This window comes from Ahaetulla prasina, chromosome 1 (genome assembly GCF_028640845.1).
Source record: "Ahaetulla prasina isolate Xishuangbanna chromosome 1, ASM2864084v1, whole genome shotgun sequence".
In the NCBI taxonomy this organism is placed as follows: domain Eukaryota; kingdom Metazoa; phylum Chordata; class Lepidosauria; order Squamata; family Colubridae; genus Ahaetulla; species Ahaetulla prasina.
Window position 1 is genome coordinate 223318795 of NC_080539.1, and position 22505 is coordinate 223341299.

At 37.6% G+C, this 22505-nt stretch overlaps 1 protein-coding gene across 1 annotated transcript in view; it reads right to left on the reverse strand.

Moving 5' to 3' along the window:
- The window catches only part of SLC4A10 (solute carrier family 4 member 10), an 88458-nt gene that overhangs the window by 34222 nt on the left and 31731 nt on the right, over positions 1 to 22505 (reverse strand). The window lies entirely within an intron of this gene.

Here is a 22505-nt window from a genome sequence, read left to right on the forward strand (position 1 = left end):
CCTCTATAACAGGGGTCTCCAACCTTGGCCACTTTAAGACTTGTGGACTTCAACTCCCAGAGTTGGCTGGCTGAGGAACTCTGGGAGTTGAAGTCCACAAGTCTTAAAGTGGCCAAGGTTGGAGACCCCTGCTCTATAAGATGCAATCTCTGCCTCAGCCCATTTGTTTTTATTACTTATCTTTTATTTATCCTTATTATTATCTTTCTTACTGCCCCCCTCTTATTGGTATGATGATGATGATGATGATTCTGTTGCGCTGCCTGTACACTGAGAGCTTCTGCACCGGAGACAGATTTTTTGTGTGTCTACACTTGGCCAATTAAAGTGTTCAATTCAATTCAAGTTTCAGTCACTGCTCCACTTTGAAGGAAGATGATGAATCTATAAAACTTTTGTTTCTACTAGGTTCTCAAAAGAACAAAATTTTATTCTGTTCAGAAATACACTTCACTACAGTGTAAATTGAGACTGTAGCATTGAAAAGGTTCTCTGAAACCAGGAGAGAATATATAACTCTGTTGTGAATCATTTTTGTTAAAACTACGGTCCACATTCACACGTTTTAAAAAGTGCACCAAAACATTGCAATTATGTTGGAATTCTAGCTTCATATCACTGAAATCTTTGATATCATTACAATAATTACAATCATTCCGTTTGAATTATTGTCAAAAAAAGGGTGAAAAGAAATAATAGCTGAAAAACGGTCTGTTCCTGTATCTTTTTATCAATTTCCCATAGTAAAATTAATTGGATGTTGGATTTAATAATAATTTACTTTGCTTTAGTTACAGCAGACTGGAAGTTTTCCAATATCTATTCACAGATTTATGAATTATTTTTTTAATTTACATTTATATCCCGCCCTTCTCCGAAGACTCAGGGCGGCTTACATTGTGTAAGGCAATAGTCTCATCCTATTTGTATATTTATATACAAAGTCAACTTATTGCCACCCCAACAATCTGGGTCCTCATTTTACCTACCTTATAAAGGATGGAAGGCTGAGTCAACCTTGGGCCTGGTGGGACTCGAGCCTGCAGTAATTGCAAGCAGTTGTGTTTAATAACAGGCTGTCTTACAGCCTGAGCCACACCGCGGCCCTCGCCGCGGAATCAGCTTATAAGGCTCCAATTGTACAAACATAACCTCCTAGCAATAATGCATAAATCCATATCTTTCAAGTTTATTACCAAAAGTAAATCTGTAGGTGGATTGCATTCCAGGACTAAACCAGCATACTAAGTGGATAATAGTGGGTAGTACTATTATCCAAGGAATAGTGTCTGTCACATCAGTCAGAAGAACAGGCAAGAAAAATAATTGTGGGGATTCCTTCTCAATCATCTTTCACCTAATTCTTTGATTTGTTTCATCTCTTGAAGAAAACTGGGGAAATCATTGTGTATGCCTATGAACTACCAATTACTCCATGAACTACTAATTACTCCAAAACATACATGAAACATAAGCATAAGCTTATAAGTATAATGCGGGTATTGGTTGCTGCTGGTGACATTGCAATTCTGTCCTATTTACCAACCAAAAAAATCCTCGGAGATTGAAAATATTTTCTAGCCATTGACTGCATGATTGAATGACCCCTGAAATTTCATATGCTTAAACTTTTGGGGCCTTTGAACTCTGGTGCTGGAGAAGATTCCTGAGAGTCCCATGGACTGCAAGGCGAACAAACAAGTCAGTCCTAGAGGAGATCAACCCTGACTGCTCCTTAGAAGGTCAGATCCTGAAGATGAAACTCAAATACTTTGGCCACCTAATGAGAAGGAAGGACTCACTGAAGACGAGCCTAATGCTGGGAAAGATTGAAGGCAAAAGAAGGAGATGACGAGAATGAGGTGGCTGGATGAGTCACTGAAGCTGTAGGCGTGAGCTTAAATGGACTCCAGAAGATGGTAGAGGAAAGGAAGACCTGGAGGAATGTTGTCCATGGGATCATGATGGGTCAGACATGACTTTGCAACTAACAACAACAACAAAACTTTTGGTTAGAAGCCATTGTATTTCCCGATTCATTAAATGAACTCACTTACATCTATTTGGTTACCAATTGATTTCTGAGCTCAATTCAAAATGTTGGTGAAGACCCATAAAACCCTTTATGGCTTGGGATAGGGCTAACTTCAAGGCCATTTAATCCAAATAAAAATTGCCCTTCCTGTGCAGGGGAAGGATGCTTCTGACTTTTTGTGTTCCCGTAATGTGAAATGTTCTTGGCTGATATTTTGAACGAAATGACTGAAACTAAAGCACATTCAAAACAGCACCATCAGCTCCGAGTAATGCCCAAGTAATTCACTCTGTCTCCTCTTCCTCAACATAGCTGTAAGATTGGAATTGATTATTAACTATAATTTGCTATGGTGCACAAATCAAACAAACTATGCTTGTTCATAAACAGTAGTTTTGAAATCACTAGCTGGATTCAAACATCATACTTTTTTTTTTTTTGCATTTATATCTCACCCTTCTCTGAAGACTCAGGGTGGCTTACACTATGTCAAGCAATAGTCTTCATCCATTTGTATATTATATACAAAGTCAACTTATTGCCCCCAACAATCTGGGTCCTCATTTTACCTACCTTATAAAGGATGGAAGGCTGAGTCAACCTTGGGCCTGGTGGGACTTGAACCTGCAGTAATTGCAAGCAGCTGCTGTTAATAACAGACTGCATTAGTCTGTTGAGCCACCAGAGGCCTACTAAGCCTGATGGGCCCAATATGGCATCTAGAATCACCACTGTGTTTTAAAAATTCCTTTGGTGCTTCCTTCCCTTGACTTTTCTGATTAAAACTGTTGGAATAAAAGATAACTTGGTCTTGGAGAAAAGGAAAGCTTTATTTCTGACAAAACCTTTCTGTTCTAGAATAATTGTCACTTCGACCCAGAACTTGATTGAAATTGACCCAACTGGGTGGAAAATGGATAAAAATAAGCAGGAACTAGACTATATAAAGAGAAACAAAGATGTCTATTGAGGAGAGCAGATGATGATATGTGTTCAATGTCATCACACAAATGTCTTGACTTAAGTATCTGTGTCAGATGGTGAGATTTCAGTATGTAATGATAATATTGCACGACAGTGTGCATATCATCCTTTTGGCATCATTCTGATCTGCTGTGGACAACAGACTATGTTAGAGGGTAGGATAAGTATCATGGGAGTTGAAGTCCATAAGTCTTAAAGTGGCCAAGGTTGGAGACCCCTGCTCTATAAGATGCAATCTCTGCCTCAGCCCATTTGTTTTTATTGCTTATCTTTTATTTATCCTTATTATTATCTTTCTTACTGCCCCCCCCCTTATTGATATTATGATGATGATGATGATTAAACTCAGCAGAAGATCTATTTTGTAAATAGACAATTCTCAGTAGATATGAGGTGCTCTCTGAGCTTGGTGGTTGTTGTTTTTTTGCGGACGTTTCATTACCCAAACTACTGATTTGAGAAGTACTGATCACGTTACCTAGTCTGGGTAATAAAGCATCTTTAAGAAAACAACCAAGCTCAGAGAGCACCGAGGACCCCTCATTTCAACCCTGAGCTACAAATATTCTCCTTTATTGGGCTCAGCAGATACAGGTAATCCTTATGGCCACAACTGAGCCTAAAGTTTCTCTTGCCGACCAAGATAGTTGCTAAGTAAGTTATGCTCCATTTTGCGATCTTTCTTGTCACAGTTGTTAGGTGAACCACGGCAGTTGTTAAATTAGTTTAAGACATCAGCCAGTAATCTGGCTTCCCTATTGACTCTGCTCGCAAAAGGTGATCACATGACCCCAGCCATCATATTATATATATATATATATATATATATATATATATATATAATATATTATATTATAATTATTAGAAAAATAAGCAGGAACCAGACTATATAAAGAGAAACAAAGATGTCTATTGAGGAGAGCACATGATGATATGTGTTCAGTGTCATCACACAAATGTCTTGACTTAAGTATCTGTGTCAGATGGTGAGATTTCAGTATGTAATGATAATATTTGCACGATAGTGTGCATATCATCCTTTTGGCATCATTCTGATCTGCTGTGGACAACAGACTATGTTAGAGGGTAGGATAAGTATCATGGGAGTTGAAGTCCATAAGTCTTAAAGTGGCCAAGGTTGGAGACCCCTGCTCTATAAGATGCAATCTCTGCCTCAGCCCATTTGTTTTTATGGACGTTTCATTACCCAAACTACTGATTTGAGAAGTACTGATCACGTTACCTAGTCTGGGTAATAAAGCATCTTTAAGAAAACAATATATATATATAAAAAATATATAATATAATATATTATATTATATTATAATTATTATAATTATATTATAATTATATATTATATTATAATTATTATTATAATTATTATTATTATTATTATAATTATTAGAATAGAATAGAATAGAATTTTATTGGCCAAGTGTGATTGGACACACAAGGAATTTGTCTTGGTGCATATGCTCTCAGTGTACATAAAGAAAAGATATTATAATTATATATTATATATATATAATATAATATATATAATATATATAATATAATATATATATATATATATAATATATGATGGTTGCAATGTCCCGGGTCATGTGATCAAATATATATATTTGATCATGGAACCACAGGAGTGCTACCATGGTCATAAGTGTGAAAAACAATCATATGTTACTTTTTCAGTGCTGTTGTACTGAATGGTCACTAAATGAATGTTTTTTAAGTTGAAGACTCCTGAGAGTCCCATGGACTGCAAGGCGAACAAACAAGTCAGTCCTAAAGGAGATCAATCCTGACTGCTCCTTAGAAGGTCAGATCCTGAAGATGAAACTCAAATACTTTGGCCACCTAATGAGAAGGAAGGACTCACTGAAGACGAGCCTAATGCTGGGAAAGATTGAGGGCAAAAGAAGAAGGAGATGACGAGAATGAGATGGCTGGATGGAGTCACTGAAGCTGTAGGCGTGAGCTTAATGGACTCCAGAAGATGGTAGAGGAAAGGAAGACCTGGAGGAATGTTGAACATGGGATCATGATGGGTCAGACATGACTTTGCAACTAACAACAACAACAAAACTTTTGGTTAGAAGCCATTGTATTTCCCGATTCATTAAATGAACTCACTTACATCTATTTGGTTACCAATTGATTTCTGAGCTCAATTCAAAATGTTGGTGAAGACCCATAAAACCCTTTATGGCTTGGGATAGGGCTAACTTCAAGGCCATTTAATCCAAATAAAAATTGCCCTTCCTGTGCAGAGGAAGGATGCTTCTGACTTTTTGTGTTCCCGTAATGTGAAATGTTCTTGGCTGATATTTTGAACGAAATGACTGAAACTAAAGCACATTCAAAACAGCACCATCAGCTCCGAGTAATGCCCAAGTAATTCACTCTGTCTCCTCTTCCTCAACATAGCTGTAAGATTGGAATTGATTATTAACTATAATTTGCTATGGTGCACAAATCAAACAAACTATGCTTGTTCATAAACAGTAGTTTTGAAATCACTAGCTGGATTCAAACATCATACTTTTTTTTTTTTTTGCATTTATATCTCACCCTTCTCTGAAGACTCAGGGTGGCTTACACTATGTCAAGCAATAGTCTTCATCCATTTGTATATTATATACAAAGTCAACTTATTGCCCCCAACAATCTGGGTCCTCATTTTACCTACCTTATAAAGGATGGAAGGCTGAGTCAACCTTGGGCCTGGTGGGACTTGAACCTGCAGTAATTGCAAGCAGCTGCTGTTAATAACAGACTGAATTAGTCTGTTGAGCCACCAGAGGCCTACTAAGCCTGATGGGCCCAATATGGCATCTAGAATCACCACTGTGTTTTAAAAATTCCTTTGGTGTTTCCTTCCCTTGACTTTTCTGATTAAAACTGTTGGAATAAAAGATAACTTGGTCTTGGAGAAAAGGAAAGCTTTATTTCTGACAAATCCTTTCTGTTCTAGAATAATTGTCACTTCGACCCAGAACTTGATTGAAATTGACCCAACTGGGTGGAAAATGGATAAAAATAAGCAGGAACCAGACTATATAAAGAGAAACAAAGATGTCTATTGAGGAGAGCACATGATGATATGTGTTCAGTGTCATCACACAAATGTCTTGACTTAAGTATCTGTGTCAGATGGTGAGATTTCAGTATGTAATGATAATATTGCACGACAGTGTGCATATCATCCTTTTGGCATCATTCTGATCTGCTGTGGACAACAGACTATGTTAGAGGGTAGGATAAATAGCATGGGAGTTGAAGTCCACAAGTCTTAAAGTGGCCAAGGTTGGAGACCCCTGCTCTCTAAGATGCAATCTCTGCCTCATTTGTTTTTATTACTTATCTTTTATTTATCATTATTATCTTTCTTACTGCCCCCCTCTTATTGGTATGATGATGATGATGATTAAACTCAGCAGAAGATCTATTTTGTAAATAGACAATTCTCAGTAGATATGAGGTAGTCTCTGAGCTTGGTGGTTGTTGTTTTTTTGCGAACGTTTCATTACCCAAACTACTGATTTGAGAAGTACTGATCACGTTACCTAGTCTGGGTAATAAAGCATCTTTAAGAAAACAACCAAGCTCAGAGAGCACCGAGGACCCCTCATTTCAACCCTGAGCTACAAATATTCTCCTTTATTGGGCTCCGCAGATACAGGTAATCCTTATGGCCACAACTGAGCCTAAAGTTTCTGTTGCCGACCGAGATAGTTGCTAAGTAAGTTATGCTCCATTTTGCGATCTTTCTTGTCACAGTTGTTAGGTGAACCACGGCAATTGTTAAATTAGCTTAAGACATCAGTCAGTAATCTGGCTTCCCTATTGACTCTGCTCGCAAAAGATGATCACATGACCCCGGGACATTGCAACCATCATATATTATATACATATATATAGATATAGATATATATAGATATATATAGATATATATATATATATATATATATATATATATATATATATATATAATATAATATATATATATATATAATATATATATATATAATATATTATATTATATTATAATTATTATAATTATATTATAATTATATATTATATTATAATTATTCTTATAATTATTATTATTATTATTATAATTATTAGAATAGAATAGAATAGAATTTTATTGGCCAAGTGTGATTGGACACACAAGGAATTTGTCTTGGTGCATATGCTCTCAGTGTACATAAAGAAAAGATATTATAATTATTATTATATTATAACATAATATATATAATATATATAATATAATATATATATATATATATAATATATGATGGTTGCAATGTCCCGGGGTCATGTGATCAAATATATATATTTGATCATGGAACCACAGGAGTGCTACCATGGTCATAAGTGTGAAAAACAATCATATGTTACTTTTTCAGTGCTGTTGTACTGAATGGTCACTAAATGAATGTTTTTTTAAGTTGAAGACTACCTGTACTCTGCAGGAGTGCCACACATTTGCAACATTTCAGCACTTGAACTTGGATCCTCCCTTATTTATTTATTTATTTATTAATCGTATTTATATACCGCCCTATCTCCCGAAGGACTCAGGGCGGTTCACAGGCATTTAAAAACATATAAATATAAATACAGAATAAAAACAATTAAGAAACTTATTTGAAAGCCCGTTAATTAAAATATACAAATAAAACCCAATTAAAACCCATGAATTTAAAACCTAGCTCAGTCCTGCACAATTAAATAAATATGTTTTAAGCCCGCGGCGGAAGGTCCGAAGGTCCGGAAGCTGGCGGAGTCCGGGGGGAAGTTCGTTCCAAAGGGTGGGAGCCCCCACAGAGAAGGCCCTTGCCCTGGGCGTCGCCAGACGACATTGCCTTGCTGACGGCACCCTGAGGAGACCCTCTCTGTGAGAGCGCACGGGTCGGTGAGAGGTATTTGGTAGCAGTAGGCGGTCCCGTAAGTAACCCGGCCCAATGCCATGGAGCGCTTTAAAGGTGGTCACCATGGTCATAAGTGTGAAAAACAATCATATGTTACTTTTACAGTGCTGTTGTACTGAATGGTCACTAAATGAATGTTTTTAAGTTGAGGCTCCATCTATCACCCGCGCAGCCGCGTTCTGGACTAACTGCAGCCTCCGGATGCCCTTCAAGGGGAGCCCCATGTAGAGAGCCTTGTTAAGCCATAATTCATTTTAGATAAAACAGAACATTAATCCCCCCAGTTCTATGTTGTTCCTTCGGGCTTTCAGCAGATTATCTCAAGCAGAGAAACCTTTCTCTCAGAATATTAATCTTTATTTTATTTTTTAATACCAACTGGGGATTGAACCTGGGCATAAAAAGCCTCTGTTATTAATGGGTTTGCTAATATCAATCTTCATGATTGTCATCCGGGGATTTGTGGCAAATCTAAATGAAAAGGTTAGGGATAAACAGGAAAAAGGGCTTATAAAATAAGGAATTCGGCTGGAAATCAAAAAAGACCATACAGTGGGGTAATTCTGTTTGCAACTTCAAGCCGCATCAAAATTTTTATCGTGTTTCAGGAACAAAACAGAGATTTTATTTTTGCCATTTAATTTGGAACGATATATAACTGTACTGTGGAAAAAAAGTCCAGTTGCCTTTTGAAAACGCACCTTTGGGACTATGGAAAATAAAAAAGTAATAATTTGCCCTCTACTATGGGAAACAAAAAGAGATTTGGACCTGTTTTATCAAAATGTCTGGACATGCAAGAATAATCCACCTTGTCATACGACAATATACTTTTCCTGTTTCCCAGCTGCTGTTAAAGCTACACGTCAAAAATGAATTAATGAAGCCAAATGAAAGAACCACAGAAGATGCCATGCAGGTATCAAAGCGTTAAGTCTTCGGAGAAGGGCGGTATAGAAATGTAAATAATAACTAAATAAATAAATAAAGCAACTCCAAAGCAACTGTGGCTCCAAAAAGGAAGTTTATTCTATACATTGTTTCAGGAAAAAAAATGAAGATACAAATGCTTCTCAGAAAGCAACCATCTAAAGCAGACAATGAGCTTTTCTATCCCAAACTTTGACATAGAAAGAATATAAATGGATAGGTAGGTAGGTAGGTAGGTAGGTAGGTAGGTAGGTAGATAGATGGATGTGTGTGAGAGAGAGAGAGAGAAAGAGAGGGAGAGGGGGAGGAGGAGAAAGACACACATATAGAAAGGTTATCTTCAGATCTAGAAATAATTTTTTTGCTTTGGGCAGTTAAAACTAAAAATAGGGACAGTTGATTAAGAGGAGTGTCCACCTGTGCAGGTTTTCCAAATACTCTGCTCCAAACAGAAGAGCGTATCTGTAACTCAGGATGGAACTGTGGAGTCCTTGCTGCTCATTAAGCTTGGTTGTTTGCTTGCAGGTGTTTCATTACCAGACTAGGAAACATCATCAGTCTGCAAGCAACCAATGAACTTCAGAGAGTATCAGGGATTCCATTTTATCCCCTCCTCTGTCAATCACCAGCATTCCACACCAGTGGTGAAATACATTTTTTTTTCTACTGTGGCTTGGTGGGCCTGGCAGGGGAAGGATACTGCAAAATCTCCATTCCTACCTGACTCCAGGGGAAGGATACTACAAAATCCCCATTTCCTCCCCACTCCTGGGGGAAGGATATTGCAAAATTTCCATTCCCACCCCACTCTGGGACCAGCCAGAGGTGGCATTTACCTGTTCTCCGAACTACTCAAAATTTCCACTACTGGCTCTCCAGAACCTGTCAGAACCTGCTGGATTTCACCCCTGTTCCAAACCCAACTGAGCAACCTCAGGAATGCCCTGTGGTTCTGAATTCCCCCACACACACATCGAAGAATGTCTGTGCATATGTGTATTCACAGGTGTGAACATTGTCTGACAAAAGCTCCAGCACTTGGAGACTGAATTATCTATCAATGTACATGGGTTGGTATTTAACTATATGTGTGCATATGTTAGCATATAGATGTGCACCTGTTTATATGTTTGTGTGTATGTGAATGACCTACTATGTTCTTCTAAGACTGTTTTTTGTCATTTTTCTATTGTTTTATTTGAGACAGAGTAAAAAGTTGAAATATGAGCTGCTGTCCATCAGATTTCAGTACCTCACTGCTGCTATATACGGGAGATGCTCACTGTTGGCCTCCTTCTCCTTCTCTTAAAAAAAATTAGCTGTTATGAGTTCAGCAACAGATACTTCATAGAGACTTTCTCTACATCAATTTTACAGACATGCCTGAAAAGGAACTACTATAGAAAGAAAGAAAGAAAGAAAGAAAGAAAGAAAGAAAGAAAGAAAGAAAGAAGGAAGGAAGGAAGGAAGGAAGGAAGGAAGGAAGGAAGGAAGGAAGGAAGGAAGGAAGGAAGGAAGGAAGGAAGGAAGGAAGGAAGGAAGGAAAGTTTCTCTTCATTGTCATTTGATACCACCTAACATCTCATAGTACGGACATATAGTTGGTTAGATTGACTGTAATTTATCTTAATTACAATCATTATGCAATGCTTCATGCCTCTTGATGACTGCAAAGTATAAGGTTGTCCAATCAGTGTATGAAGAGTTAGCAGAATCATGATGGATGGAGTCCAGATCCCTCCCACATCAGTGTGCCTGCTGGTCATGTTTTTGAGATTGTGCATTTGGCTTCATTAGGGAAGCAGCCATATCAGGGGTGAAATCTACTTACCTTCCTTACCAGCTTGGGAGACCTTCTGCGCATGTGCAAAACCTTCTGCGCATGTGCAGAAGGTAAAAAGCACATTACTTCCTGGTTAAAACCAGGAAGTAATAACACCCGGGTGGGTGGGCGGAGCTTTGCTCCATCATTGCTACCTGATTGCCAAACTACTGGCTGTGATCGCTACCAGATCGCGCAATCCGGTCCGATCCGGTAGCATTTCCCCCCTGAGCCATATGCAGATACAGATGTGTGCTTACCAGACTCCTCTGTCCAATCAGGCATCACTGACCAAAATTCCCCATCAGAAAAAAGAACACAATCATGTTCCCTTTTCACTAATTAGACATTAGATGCTTAGTCAAATGTGAGTATGTACAAGCCTCCTGAAGACTCAGTACCTAGTGCATGAGAGGCTGAATTCTCACACTGTAGTCTACATATAGAAGGAAGATGGTTGTGAGGCCAACTCACAAACACCTTTGCTAAGTCCTCTCATTCGTACTTAGGATTCAAAGATAGTTGGGGTTTACTGACTAGCCTGACTAAGTGGCTCAGTGGCTAAGACACTGAGCTCATCAATCAGAGAGGGTTGGCAGTTCGGCGGTTCGAATCCCTAGTACAGGTCTCCTGCGTGAGCAGGGGGTTGGACTAGATGACCTCCAAGGCCCCTTCCAACTCTGTTACTGCTACCGTTACAGGTTTTAAATATAATATGACCTAACCCCAAAATTAAAGCAAGCAAGCAAACAAACAAATAAGTAACAGTAGCATCCTTTAACTAAAAGAATCTAGCTCAGTTATTCATCAGAATGACATGAACTTGGCACCTTAAACAACTTTCACAGTGGGATATTACGCTCCCAATTCTTAAATGTATGCCATGGACAGATTGTCATATGCATACCGCCATGCCAAAGCTCTTTGAAATTATTCAGTATAATCTGTTAATAATCAAGGGACGTCTGGTAAAAATTAGTTTTTCTTTTTTGTTAGGAAACATCCATTCACCACTTTTGAAGTACAGAACAGAACTGCCAAAGACAAAATTAGTGAATCGATTTTTGAATATTATCGAGAGAAAATTGATTCTGATGAAGTAATGGCAGGTGGGGGGATGACCTTGGGAGGCAGGAAGAAGAGCTGCAGACTGGACAACTGGCACGCAAAGATGTCTCAGCCTCTAGAAGTGGGGATAGTGTGGGAAATATTTCAGAAGGGCCCCACCCTAGTAAAAGGAATGAGGAGAAATGCATTCAGTCTCGCAAGATTCTGTTAATGTAACCTTATAATAAAAAAATAGAGTTTGGTTGTGCTTGTTTTCCGGACTACCTCACAGGGGTAACACACAAAAGAGATAAACATTCACATTTTATTTAGAACACTTCTCTGCATTTTTTCCCCACTGAGACCCTATCAACGCTTACAGCAGGGGTCTCCAACCTTGGCAACTTTAAGCCTGGTGGACTTCAACTCCCAGAATCCACCAGGCTTAAAGATGCCAAGGTTGGAGACCCCTGGCTTACAGGACACACAGCAAAAAAAGGGTTGGGGCTTCTCAGTGAAAGTGGATATTCAACACTTCAGTGTGAATACAAGCAACCCTTGCTGTTCTCAAGGATTCCATTCCAGTATAAAACCATGGATCATGAAACTGGGAATAACAAAACTTCAGTTGCCCACAACCCTGCCAACTTTACTGCTGTGGCCATTAGACCAGGGGTGAAATCCAGCAGGTTCTGACAGGTTCTGAAGAACCGGTAGCGGGAATTTTGAACAGTTCAGAGAACTGGTAGCAGAAATTTTGAGCTGGGGTGGGAATGGAGATTTTGAAATATCCTTCCCCCAGAAATGGGGAGGGAATTGGGATTTTGCAGTACCTTTCCCCTGCCACGCCTGCCACATCACGCCCACCAAGCCACACCATGCCTACCAAGCCACACCCACAGAGCCAGTAGTAAAAAAATTAGAATTCACCACTGCATTAGACCCTTAAAAAATGTGTGCGTGATTACCAAAAGGCCACCTAACCTGTGGTAGACGGTTATAACTATCAGGGTTCCAAGGAACACCCCCAACGAAATAAGGCTCTGAGGCTTGAGGTTCCTCAGAGTTCCAATTTATTAGAGATGACATGTTGGCACAGCTGGGAAAAATGAAACTGAAAGCTTTCAGGTTTTCCACACCCAGATGACAGTTCACAGCCCTGCCCTACACCCACAAGTTCATCACATTGTCCAATCAACTCTTCATACTCAATTGGATACAATCTTCAGGCAGTCTCCATCAGATGCAGGATTGAAAACGGAATGCTGTTATGACTAACTTTCTACCGCTCCAACAACAACCTCCTCCCAACTTTCCCAGCTAAAATATGTGGCAGTCAAGAAGCAAAAAGAAAATTGCCTTCCAAAACTGACAATAACACTGCAATCTAAAAACCCCTTAATAATAGTAAGAAAATGTGGTATGTAAGTTCCACTTACAGATTCACTTGTGGATAAGTAAGCATCTACAGTGGAATCCATTATGAGGTAAGTGTAAAAGTATCATTCAACATTCAAGGAAGGCCTATTTTTATACCCAGTAATAAAGTATCACACAAAGATACATACAAACACACACAAGGCATTGTTGTACTACGGACAGATTTTACATAACTGTTCATACAAGCCGCCCTGAGTCTTCGGAGAAGGGTGGGATATAAATGCAAATTAAAAAAAAAAGCCAAAGGACTGTTACAGGGGGCTTAAACTCAGTATATACCCTTTAATGAATTTTCCCACAAGAACCTCTACACAAATATACCTATTTTCTATACGTGTCCACTGAGAAATAAAAGTTATTGACATTCATTGGACTGACTTTCAGTAAGTACTCAGAGAATTGCAACCATATGGTTAGCTATTCAGCTCTGGAAAACATGATGCCTTTATATTCTCCATCAACTATCCGTCAGTGAAGTGATACATTTGGCCAATGACAAAGTCCATAGATAGTGTAGTAGGAGGGGGGGGGATTGGAGGTTATTTGTAATGCGAAAGAGCTTTTAAATATGTATTGAGTTAAAGAACTGTAAAAAGACAAAATGAGCAGATGTGTGTATTTACTTTATGAATGATAATGGCTAGCAAAAAAAAAATTACAGAGAATTTCATTTGCTATTTCTGACAAGTGAGAGACTGATATAGATTTAAAAACTGAAAAGGTCTTTCAGAATTTATTTCTGTACCAACTCATAAGCAGACTCATGCATCAGTTACAATTGCCATGAAGATATCTATGTTGATTTCTTTAGAAATATTTGACCATATAATTAACCGTTCTAGAAAGAATTTCAGTATAAGTACCTACATGAAAAACAAAGGACTGCACAGCTTTCCAAACACTGAGGCAAACTTCACGACAAAACTGTAAGCATATTAGCAAACCAGCCACTGGATCCTGTCCATCATCTTGGGTTGGACTAGATGATCTCCAAGGTCCCTTCCAACTCGGTTACTGTTACTATCTTGCTGCTTCCTCACTAATCCCATTGTCATTTGTTCATTTTTTGCATCTTCTCTTTCACCAAAGTGGAACCGGTAATCTAGCATCTAATAGGTGCTTTGAATTTCAACTCCTGTCAAGTTTATCCAGCCAGTTAATGTAAAGGAACCATGGGAGTTGTAGTTCAGTAATTTTCTATTTTTGCTAAGTTTTATGGCTCAGTTTCCTTCCACCATTCATCCCAATTCAATGGGATTCTGACAGTATGAACATTTTCATTCTCTACCAGTTGCATCTGAATGCAAGTTGTTTTAAATGTGGTTTTTTTTCTCCTCACAGATAATTATAATTACACCTTGATATGCCACCAACATTTATAAGATAAAATACAACATAGCTGCAGTTGTGAAATTCTACCCTGTTTTCCCTCAAAATAAGACATCCCCTGGGCTCCAGTGACGTCACCGCTCCTGCTGGGTGCTCTAACAGAGCACTCCGTGTTAGAAGATTGTAAAAGTCAGTGAAACAGAAAAAATCACTGTTCACTGAGCTTAGCATACCCTATGGGAAAAAGGGGGTTATGCAGAGTTGTGGAAAAGTGGCAGATCTGACAGGGGGTTTGCTCTTAAGAGCGAATTTTCCTGGATTTATGGTCCCACCGAATTCCACTCCCTCCAACTTCAAACACGCTCCTGTTTTTTATCAGGAAAAAGGAGTAGGAGAGTCGCTTCTGCTCAAAAGGACTTATTAAATTGATTGATTTTCTAAGCAGACGGGAATTTCACAAGCGTTCGATCTTTGATGTAGAATCAGCACGGCAAGTACCGACTCCCTTTCTGAAACCTGAAACCTTTCTTTGTCTTTGATTAATTGACTTTTAAAATGGCATCTGAAAGTGAAAGTAAAATTTTTAGTACGATAAAGTAGCGTTATTTGTGGATTGTTACAAACGGAGTTTTTTATACTGAAAGGAGGAAGGAAAGTTGTTAAGTTTAAATTCTGATTCTTTTGAAGACAGAATGGCAGCTAAACCTTTAAAGCCTTCTGGAAGAAGGGATCTGAACCAAGTCTTGAGGAAAATATTGAAAGAACAATTAAAACTTTCTGAAGATAGGCAGAAAGAGATGATGGAGAATTTTAATGCAAAAATAAGAGAAGATATTCTTATGGCAGTTCAAGGACTGAGTAAAAAAATTGAGGGATTGGAAGGGGAAATGCAACAGATCTCTCAGTCAAATAAGCATTTAGAAGATAAAATGCAAGGTGTTCAGAAAAAAGTGGATCAAAATGAAGATCAGGTTGTGATATTACAATATAAACTTATGGAAGGAGCTCTTAGAATCCGTGGTATGCAAGAAGAGCGAGGAGAAGACTTAAGAAAAATTATATCAGAAGCATTGGCTGAATTTATTGAAGTGGACCCCAAGAGGTAGCGTACCAAATTGATAAAATATATAGAGTTAATTCTTGGATTGCAAGACAGAGAAAGCTTCCTCGGGACATTGTGGTTTATTTTGTGAAAAGGACTATGAGAAATCAAATTCTGCAAGTTTCATATCAGACAACTTTAAAAATTGGAGAACAGGAGCTGAAGGTGCTGAAAGAGATTCCTTCAAAGATGTTAAGAGATAGGAAGGAATTTGTTTTTTTTACACAAGAACTTAAAAAACATCAGATTCAATTCAGATGGGAGGTGCCAGTTGGACTGACAATATTCTATCAAGGAAGGAGATATAGAATTGACACTGTTTTAAAGGCAAAGGATTTTCTTTCTACAGTTTTGAAAGTCGAAATAGAAGTGATAGAAAAACTTCAAGAGATTCAAGAAGGCGTGGTGATCCAAGAGCCTTCATTGCTGCCAGTATCAGAGGAACCACAAGAGCAAAGGGTGACAAGAGGAGCTCTTAAACGTAAAGAAGAGCAACAGTCTCAAAGTAAAAGTCAGGATCCCAGCATGGAAGCTGTGGGAGGAGCTAGACAGAAGATACCGGAGGAGGAGCTTCCGTTGTCTGCTTCAAAGCTTCAGGAGGCCAGTAATGGCAAATAGAATTTTGTCATGGAATGTTAATGGCTTGAATTCAGCTCAGAAAAGAAGGAAAATATTTCACTACTTGAAACAATTTAAAAATGATGTGATTTGTTTGCAAGAGACACATATAAAATTATCAGACCAAAAATATTTAATTAATTCAAAATTGGGTAACCATTTTGTTGCATCAGCTTTGGAAAAGAAGCATGGAATTGTTGTATATATCAGGAAGGATATACCAGCTAAGTTAATTGAGGCAGATATTCAAGGAAGATTTATTGCTATTGAACTGGTGATAGATGCAAAAGACTTTGTTGATAGGTATTTATGCACCTAATCAGCAACAAGAAAAGTTTTACAAAATGTTACATGAGAGGTTGACCCTCTGGGATTATAGTTCGTTTATTTTATTAGGAGACTGGAATGGAGTAATTGATACAAGAAGGATAAGAGAACCTCCTCCAAGAAGATACCTATACATGCAAAATTACCAAAATCCTTTTTGAAATGATGGAAGACTTTGAGTTTAGAGATATATGGAGGTTACGGAATCCAGATGAGAGAGATTTTACTTTTTTCTGATAGGCATCAATCTTTTTCACGTATTGATTTTATTTTAATTTCTAATGACTTGCTTTCTAGGGTGAAGAAAATGAAGATATTTCCGAGGTGTTTAACTGACCATAGCCCAGTATGGATGGAATTATTACAAGGGAAAAAAGGTGGTAGAACATGGAGGTTGAATGAAAATCTGTTTAGATATGAGGATAATGTAACTTATTGTAAGAAACAGTTGAAAGAATTTTTTGATTTTAATATGTACAAAGGGACACCTATAGGAACTGTGTGGGAGGCGAGCAAAGCGTTTATTAGAGGGATATTGATTTACTTGGACAATAGGCAAAGGAATAATAAACAAAGGCAGCGTAGGTACTTGGAAGAAGAAATTCAAAGGAAGCAACAGTTATTAATTCAAAACCCACAAGATCATAAACTTAAAGAGGCTATAAAAATATTACAGAGTCAATTTAATATGTTAATGGCAGACCAGGTGGCAACGAATATACAATATGCTAAACATAATACCTTTTGTAATGCAAATAAACCTGGGAGATGGTTGGCATATAATTTAAGGAAAAAACAGAAAGCACGTGTCATACAAAAAATAGAATATAAAGGTAAAGAGATATCAACAGGATAAAATTAAAAAGGCATTCTCAGAATTTTACACTGCATTATATGCAAAAGACAAAATATTGAATAGGGACATTTATGATTATTTGAAAGATTATAAGGTTAATATTCTAACATTAGAACAGAGGGAGGAGCTGAATCGGCCCATAGCTACTGGAGAAATAGTGGAGGCAATTAAACAATTAAAAATGGGGAAAACCCTGGTACAGATGGTCTTACAGCAACTTATTATAAAAAAACACAGGATGAAATATTAGGCCCACTTAAAGAATTATTTAATCAGATACAATTAGGAGTGGGAATACCCCCGTCATGGAAAACATCTTTTATTTCACTGATACCAAAAGAGGAGCAAGATTGCTCTAAACCCGGTAACTACAGGCCGATTTCACTTTTAAATAATGATTATAAGATTTTTGTAAAAATAATAGCAAATAGATTAATGTTAGTTTTACAACAAAGAATTCATACTGATCAATCTGGTTTTATAAAAGGGAGGCAGATGAGGAATAATGTTAGACAGATTATTAATATATTGGAATATTTGGAAAAGAAGAATACTTCAGCAGCATTTATTTTTTTGGATGCAGAGAAAGCCTTTGATCGATTGCATTGGGATTTTTTATTTAAATTAATAGAGAAAATGCAATTTGGAGATTGTTTTGTTAGAATAATCAAAGCGATTTATGGAGAGCAAACAGCACAGATTATAATAAATGGTAGTTTGACAGAAGTTATTAAGATTGCGAAGGAACGAGACAGGGATGTCCCTTATCACCATTATTGTTTGTTTTGACTCTGGAACCATTATTAGATAAAATACGAGAATTAATGAAAATAGAGGAATTAAGATTAGACAATATGAGTATAAAGTTAGAGCTTTTGCAGATGATGTAGTGGTTACTTTAACAAATCCTATAAATTCAAGTAGATTTTGTTGGAAGTAATTGATAAATATGGAAAGGTATCAGGATTTAAAATAAATCAGAATAAAACAAAAGTGATAATTAAAAATATGTCTATACAACAGAAACAAAAACTAGAGGAAATGACAGGATTTGAGGTAGTAAAAAGGTTAAATACTTAGGGTTTATATTAGCTCATCGAACAAGAAACTTTATAAGAATAATTATGACTTGCTATGGCAAAAGTTCAGAATGATATGAGTGTTTGGAAAAATTGCAGTTATCCCTATTGGGAAGGATTGCGGCTATTAAAATGAATGTGTTACCTAGATTTTGTTTCTGTTCCAGATGATACCAATAATTAAAAAGGATAAAAATTTGGAAGATTGGCAGATTGGGATTAATAAATTTATATGGCAGGGTAAAAAGGCGAGGTTAAAATGAAAATAATACAGGACTCACGGGAAAGAGGTGGTTTAAGAATGCTTAACTTTAAACTATATTATGAAGCAGTAACCCTTTCAGTAATAAGTGACTGGTTTAACTTAACAGAGGAAAGAATTTTGAATCTAGAAGGTTATGACTTGTTATATGGATGGCATGTACCTATTTTATGAAAAAAGTGGATAGGGCTTTTAAGAATCATGTGTTGAGAAGTGCTCTTTATGGTCTGGAAAAATATTCCTATAAATTAGATTACAAGATTCCTATATGGGCGAGCCCTAGACATGCAATAGAGAATATAAATATAGAACAGAAACAGGAAATGATTACTTATAAAGAACTTTTGTATGCTGAAGGAGGTAGATTGCAATTAAAATCATTACAGGTATTAAATGAAGAAGGGAGGAATTATACTTGGTTTCAATATGGGCAAATAAGTGCTAGATGGAAAGAAGATCAAAAATTGGTATAATGCAAAGGAGGAAAATTTAATAAAGCAAATTAGAAATCAGACCCAGGAGCATATAAAGAGATTGTATAATGTGTTGCTTGAAATAGATTCGGAAAAGGATTTGGTAAAGGATTGTATGATAAAATGGGCACAGAATATTCAGGAACCAATAATGTTGGAAACATGGGAGAAAATTTGGGTTAGAAATGTTAAGTTTACACAAGCACAGAATTTAAGGAAAATTTTTATAAGATGTTTTATAGATGGCACTTAGATCCCAAAAAATTATCATGTATGTATCCTAATATCCAAGCGAAATGTTGGAGGTGTGATTGTGATGATGCTACATATTTTCATATTTGGTGGACTTGCAAGAAAATTAAGGTCTTTTGGATAAGAATTTGGTGGATTATTCAAAATGTACTGAAGAAGAAGATAAAGTTCCTGCCACAATTTTTCCTTTTGGGAATTATAACGGATTGTACAGGGATTGAGACTAAATTGATTCTGAATTTAATAACAGCAGCAAGACTGTTGATTGGACAATACTGGAAGAAAGAAGAGATACCTACAATAGAAGAATGGATATTGAAAGTTATTAATTTGGCTGAGATGGCTAAAATCTCAGCTTTTTAAAAGACAATACGCAGGAAAGATATTTAATTGAATGGAAAAATGGATTGATTATCTACAAAATAGATATCAGATTAAGAAATATCAGATTGCCTTTGAATAATTAGAAAGTTATTTTATGTAATGGGGAGGGGGTTGGGAGATGAAAAGCTTTGGATGTGGTTATTTGGATTGGAAGGGAAATTTTTATTCTATGTTTGGTTTATGTATAACAATACCTTGTGATTGACCCGGGAAGCCGGGGGGGGAGGGAGGGGGGAAGGGGGTTTTTTGGGAGGGAGGGGGGAAAAAGGGGGAAAAATGTTTTTGTTTTTTAAAACCCTTTCAATAAAAAAAAATAAAAAGACATCCCCTGATAATCAGCCCAATGGGGCTTTTGAGCGCATGGCAATAAGGCCAAGCGCTTATTTCAGGGTTCAAAAAAAATATAAGCAGGGTCTTATTTTCGGGGAAACACGGTAGTATAAAAGTAAAAAGCCAGTCTTTCCTTGGCACCAAATCGAAAGCAATCTTATAGTTGGAGAAACAGTAACTGTTTCCAACAGTCCAAAGCTGTTGAGAGGAAGATGACCTTGATAGAAATAGTTAAGCTCTCTTACCAAGATGAAAAGGGGAAAACCAGAGGTTGGTTTCAGCAGGTTCTGACCAGTTCTGGAGAACCGGTAGCAGAAATTTTGAGTAGTTCAGAGAACTGGTAGTAAAAATTCTAACTGGCCCTGCCCCCATCTATTCTCTGCCTCCCAAGTCCCAGCTGATTGGGACGGAATGGGGATTTTGCAGTAACTTTCCCCTAGAGTGGGGTGGGAATGGAGATTTTACAGTATTCTTCCCCTGCCATGCTCACCAATCCATGCCCACCAAGCCATGCCATGCCCACCAAGGCACGCCCACAGAACCAGTAGTAAAAAATTTTGAAACCCACCACTGGGGAAAACCATATATTAATCCCACAAAATAGTTTTCTCAGATGGTTCAAAAGACACCTCATTAATCCACAAGAGTATAAGAAAAGGAAGGGGATACAGCACAATTAGACTTGTAAGGCGATATTATTACAGCCAATTTTAATAATAGTAGCTTTAGCCTTCCTAAGGAGCTGCTTTCTTAGCCTGGTCTACCTAGTTGGGCTGATAGAAACTATGACAAAGAAGGCCCCCTAGAGCATTCTCTCATGATGCCCCTTTCCTAGCTAGGGTGCTGAGGGCGCCCTGTCCTAAATATCTTGATGTATGTATCGGGGAAGGCCCTCTTTCAAGTATCAAGGGCCTCTGAAATGTCACTTCTAAAATCTTAAAAACCCAATCACTAGCATACATATAGGCAACCAGGACAGATCCTATATGGCAGGGTCCCCAACCCCTGGCCCCTGGAGCAGCACCTGTCTGAGGTATACCAGAAATGGGCTGTGCAAACAAGCGGTGCTCCATCCATGGCATGCAGGCAGCACATCTCTAGTTCAAAAAAAAGCATCTCTCCATGGAATCGGTCCTTGGTGCCCAAAAGATTGGTGGCCACTGCTGTATGGTATCTAAAAGATATTCAGGCAGTATGTCACAGTATTGTACACTAACTGTCAGTCCTGGAAGCCATCTTTTACTTTGGATCTTCAGGGCTGCCACATTTAGTGCTGTGGGAAACTGGGAGGGGGGATTGTATGGAGTTGGAGAGATATTTAGCCATAATAACATTCTTTTCTCTGAGAGTCAAGGACATCCTGCCCTGCACCTGGAGTGGTGTGACTGGAAGGCATCTCCAGTTGGGACGGTGCATTGATTGGACCATGTGATGGACATGTGGGTGCAGGGGAAGGGACTTAGTCTTTCTTTTGGGTGGGGAAAACCTGGAAGCTTTCAGATTCAGGTATTCTCAGATGTGCCAATATGACATCTCTAATAAAATGGAACTTTGAGGAACTTCTAGCCTCGGAGACTTCTTTCGTTGGGGGTGTTACTTGGAAACCTGGCAGTAACTGCAGTGTCCAGATTATTTTCAGAGGAAACCTATGCAACCACATAGTTTAAGGGGCGTGCATAAGCGCACAAACGTGCCTACAGTTCCTGTCCTATTGTTTTTCTTTTCTTCTTCCTATATATATATATATGCTTATACCTCCTTATATTTACTCATATATGTGTTTATATACTATATAATCTTTTTTGTATGATACCTACATATATTGTTGTGACAAAATAAATAAATAAATAAATAGTTTAACAACAAACTAGTCAGATTTTTAGCATTAGGACTAAGATAAAGACTAAGCTAGCATAAACTTAGTTCTACCAAATGTGTTGATTATTTCATTTAATGCAAAGAGAACTAAGTATAATTAATTTTAGGGTTAGGTGAACACTTTATATAATTCAGAATAGTTTTGTTGAAATGTTTACATTGCAGAATATCTGAGTTGCTAAACGTTTTTGGCTTATACGACTCCTATCAAGAGGCGGTGCAGTAGCTCTTACCTGAAAAGGAGAATCCTCACAGACATTTCTCTAAAAAAAATAAAACCAGTCCCATCCTACCATATCTATTAGTTATTGCATTAAAGCTAACATTCATGAAATACATTTTCTTTTTGGAAAACATCAGATTAACATTTCTTTGAATTTGTAACAATTTCCTTTATTATATGAACAGAAGAAACAGTGT